The sequence below is a fragment of the Arvicanthis niloticus genome, chromosome 23 (assembly GCF_011762505.2).
Source record: "Arvicanthis niloticus isolate mArvNil1 chromosome 23, mArvNil1.pat.X, whole genome shotgun sequence".
Lineage (NCBI taxonomy): Eukaryota > Metazoa > Chordata > Mammalia > Rodentia > Muridae > Arvicanthis > Arvicanthis niloticus.
Window position 1 is genome coordinate 39,097,417 of NC_133430.1, and position 4,746 is coordinate 39,102,162.

At 45.7% G+C, this 4,746-nt stretch overlaps 1 long non-coding RNA gene across 1 annotated transcript; it reads left to right on the top strand.

The window, feature by feature from the left end:
• Positions 1 to 297: 297 nt before the first annotated feature.
• LOC143437069 (uncharacterized) lies at positions 298 to 3,723 on the top strand. Its single transcript, XR_013106756.1, has 2 exons — positions 298 to 510; positions 923 to 3,723. It is a non-coding gene; the product is annotated as an uncharacterized LOC143437069 (long non-coding RNA).
• The last annotated feature ends 1,023 nt before the right edge of the window (positions 3,724 to 4,746 follow it).

Sequence of the window (4,746 nt, forward strand, 5' to 3'; positions counted from 1 at the left end):
TGACCCCTGTCACTCAGGATGTGGCCCTGAAAATAAGAACCCTTTCTTCTTTCGCTTTCAGGCGTCAGAAAAATGTCAGGCTTCTCTCCTGCCTTTATGCGGTGACAAGTTAACAAGTGCTGAGTTTCCAAAAGGCACTTTTAAGACCCTCCGAAGCATTGCGTGTTCTCACGAGTCTGGGGAACCGGCAGGTTCTCTCCCATGAGCCCCTGGGCGAGGCGGGGAGGGGGTGGGGGTGGGGAATCACTTCATCAGCCACCTGGCAGCTGTGTAAGAAGTCATTGCTTCCCCTCCCTCCACCCCTCCCTGTTTCTTCCCACCCCTTGCTAGCAGTTCTACCCCTGACCAGCCACTTTCAAAGTCCATGCCTGGCTGTTGAGCAGTCTAAGTAGTCGCCTGGTCTCTTCTCCAGCTGGGGACAGTACCCCTGCTCCCACACCCCCAACAGGTCCTGATTCTGTTTGCTCTGCGATTCGGAAGTATTCACTTTTGTTTGTGAGTACAGTCTCGGTACGTATCCCCTGCTGTAGACATGTTGATGCAGTTATGATGGTCCATGGTGGCTTCCACTAGCTTTATCTTTTTCTTTGGTAAGATGTGTGATCTGAATGTAAATAGGACCTGTGACAAGGGACTTCCTGCCTTTCCTACCTTGAGCAGACAAAAGATTGCTAGTAAGTCTCTTCTTAGAAACTAAAGGCAGTGGGCTCCATTTTTCTCTTTCTACATCTTTGAGTGGGGCTGACTTTTAGGGTTTTTTTTGTTTGGTTGGTTTTGGTTTGGGCTCGTTTTTCTGTTCTAAAATCAATAGTAATGATAAAGGCCCCTTGCTTTGACCATGACGGCGCTGGGTTTCAACCAGTACATTGTGTGTACCTCTGAGCTCTTTCCAAAGTCTTGCTCTGTTATCCTCATTTCACAGACCAGAAAATGGAATCTTGGGGCAATTAAGTGAAAAGTGAAAACTGGAGTGATCAGATCCTAACTCAGGTCTATCATCAGACAAACCTGCACAGACCAGACAAACCTGCACCAGGCGATCTACACCGTGCTACTTCGTTCACATCTTATACCCACAACCCCTAACTCTTTTAAGGAAAGAGGCTTGTGCCCTGGGAGTTATTAGGGAAGGCCCTCCCTGAGAAGCGTTATGGGAAGCTGTGATGTATCCCCGATAGCAACTGAATCTGCCATCATGTAGTTCGAGGAGTGTGCCTGGGGCTTCATTTCACTTGAACCTCACATTAGAAATGAAATTTAAGCTACGAGTAGAGAAATGGTTTGCTTTGGGTCCTTGGCTTTGTAGGTAGTTTGGATTCAGGCTTCTAATTCTTAACTCTATCCACACCTATCTTACCATCTCGGTCATCCCGAGAGGCTTCTCAAAACCACCCGAAGAACTTTGCAGGCCTTCCCAGAAGCTGGCTTGTTTAGTAGTTAATAGTTTGTAAAGCACAGGGTGTAGTCAAGACCTTTCGATCCAGAACCAAACTGACAAGGTCAAATATCAACTCTGGCACTAGCAAGTTCCTCAGTTCCTCTGCCTCAGTGTCTTCATTTCCTCAACCAGAAGATAAGGGGGCTCAGGGTGCCCCCCTCAGACTGCTATAAATAGGACATGGGGTGAAGTGCTGGGGTCACACTCCCTTCCAAGGAAGCTGTCAGTAAACAGAAGTTGTTAACAATTTCTGCTGTCACCAGTAACTAGATTTACAGAGGAGTGCCAGTTTCAGCCAGTGTAGTTTATTTTTGCCTGTTGGAGGCAGACTCTCCAGACTCGCTACCTCAGCTTCGATACCAGTACTCACGAAGCAGACACTGAGGCAAAGGTCTGAGGACAAGGAGTTGGCTTGGTCAGTGATCCCACAAAGTGAGAGAGTGGGAAAAGTGAGCCAGGGTTGCAGGAACATCACAGGGGTGTTACAGGGACATCACAGGAGTGTTACAGGGACATCACAGGAGTGTTACAGGGACATCACAGGAGTGTTACAAGGACATCACAGGAGGCTACGGTTTGGGACTAAGCTCTGTATAGACTCAACAGACCAGAAAAAAATTGAAATCAAACTGAAGTTCTCCATCACTAAACCAAAACTAAGTTGTTATCTGGACTTCTGGGAGTAGATGGGTGGGTCACCATCCAATCAATTAACTTGTTCTATTAGGTTGTCTCTCTGCACTCCCTGGCTTACCGGGAAGGCAGCTTTGAAATGACTAAGATTCTCCTGCTCCTCAGCTCCTCCTTCTCCTCCTCAGCTCCTCTTCCTCAGCTCCTCCTCCTCTTTTTCCTCTTCTTCCTCATCCTCTTCCTCCTCTTCCTGCTCCTCCTCTTTCTCCTCTTCTTTTCTTCTTCTCTTTTCTTCAGTGCTTTTATATCCATAAAGCTAAACTCCACTGCTTGGCTCATTGGCGCACATATTTTATTTGATTGAATGAAGCGCTGGCTGGTTCCCTAATCACAGGTTGATCTCTAAATTACGGTTTAGCCCAAGGAGCTCTGCACTGTTCTCAGGGTGGTTTATATGAGTCCCGTCTTAGAGACTGCTGAGGTGGACAGGGATAGGCAGACAAACATAGAGTTAAGACTTAGAAGCATGAATTCAAAATACTTACAAATCCAGGAAGCTTGCACAATCTTCCCTGAGAGCAAGGGTCTGGATTCCATCCCCATAAATGGTTCTTGTTAGTGCAGGTCTGTAATCCTAGAAATCAAGAGGTAAAGGTAGGCTATATATAAAGTTCAAGACCAGCCTGGGATATATGAGAACTTTCTCAAAAAAAGAAAAAAAAAAAGAAAGAGAAGAAAAAGAAAGAAAACAAATCTTCAAATCTTAAAAAAACGATGTGTTTGTCCTTTTTGTTTTAATTTTATATGTATGGGTATTTTGCCTGAATGTATGTCTGTGCACCATGTATGTGCAGTGCCTCAAGAGACCAGAAGAGCACATTGGATCCCTTGACTGAAGCTACAGTTACAGTTGTAAGCTGTCGTGGGGGTGCTTCGACAAGCTCTTCAAAGAATAGAGCACATGCTCCAACAGGAGCAGGAAGTGGTTGGTACCCAAGAACAACAGACAAGTGACCTTGGAGTGGGCCAACTGTGAGGGGTGGAACCCCGACTATTGCTATAATCACCTCCACTTCGTTTATACTCCCTTCTCAGGAACACTTGCCAAGAAGCCCAGTTGTTTGTCCTGGTTCTAACCTTAAAGAGTAAAATTTCCTCTTTGAGCTGTAAATACCAGATTAGCAATACCCTCAGCACTTCTGTATAACCAGGCTTGGTGTAGCTCAGTGGTACATGTTTAGCATGCACAAGGCTCTAGGTTCAAATGCAGAAGCTGATACTTCACAACTCCACAAGGTCCCCATAGTCCCACACATCTGTGCAACCCTCCAACAGACATGGTTACAAAAGTAAGCGTGTGTGTGTGTGTGTGTGTGTGTGTGTGTGTGATGTTTAATCCCCACGGTAGAGCAGCAAAGCAAAGGACAGTCCTCCAGAGAAGTTCTGCAGCTTTCAAGCCTTTTAAATAAGATTATAAACAGCTCGGTGATTTCAGTTGAATATTGATTCCAAGACCCTGGGGAAAACTACAGCATCTCCTCCTTTGTCTCCACAAACCCTATGAGGCATAAAGAGTCCTGTTCTGGCCACGGTTTTCATGTGTGGATGCTTTCACAATGCTGTTGCCTTTAGAATAAAGCAATTCAGCTCTTTGACACCTTTTCTTTGCTCAGTGCACACATGTAACAGGACACTAAAATAGAAATTCTGTTAAGGTGCAAAGACTAAAGAACTCACACTCCAAGGTGGGGCATCAAACCATCCTGAAGGATTTAGGAAAGAGGACGAGAGAGATTTGTGACTTGAACTACTTGCTCATAGCAATAAGATGCCTCCGAGTTTGGAGATAAAGACAGAGTATTTATGGACAGGTTTTGGTGTTCTGTGGGAGAGAAAGGGCTACCTTAGAAAGCTTATGAAAAGGAGCCTCAACTCATCCTTTGTGGGAACTCAGTATGCTTGCTTTGTGAAGCTTAGGAAGCCCACAGGGCTGTTCCCCATCTAGAAATTCTAAAGAGCAAGTAATAGGCTGACCCTGGCTTTGACCATGGAGTAAAAGAGGTCAAGGGGAGGGAGCTAGGAACATACACACTTCCCCAATTCATCCCAACAGAGGATGTGCAAGCGTGTAGCCAGATGTGAGCCATGTCTTAGAAAGGTAGGAAAGTCTCAGAGCTATCCCTAGGGTTGTGCTTATGGATAAACAGACCCCAGAGAGAAGCTCAAGGCCTCTCCAGAGAGGTTGAACGGCAGCTAGAACAGAGGGATCCATCCAGGGAAGCAAGCTACAGGGAGGGCGTCCTCAGGGAAGGAAAGATCACCACAAAGGGACTCTGAAAAGCAACTTTTAACATTTGCCAAATCCAAAGAAAGAACATTAAACAGTCAAGGAAGAAAACCCCCGGGTCCCCACATCACTTCTCAGCTCTGGAGACCCAACTTTGTTTTCTATTTTTCTGCTTTGTTCTGAGAGGAGGCCTCACTACATAGGCAAGGCTGGCCTTAAAAGCAGGATTCTTTCACCTCAGCTTCCTAAGTGGTGGAATTTTAGGTATGTTCAGGGTTGGGATTTATAGATAATAAAATTGAGAACTATTCGCAGCTGACAGTGTGCCCCTCCCCCTGCCCTTCCTTATTGTCTCTCAAGAATCCTGAGCTAGAAAATGATAGAGAAACCA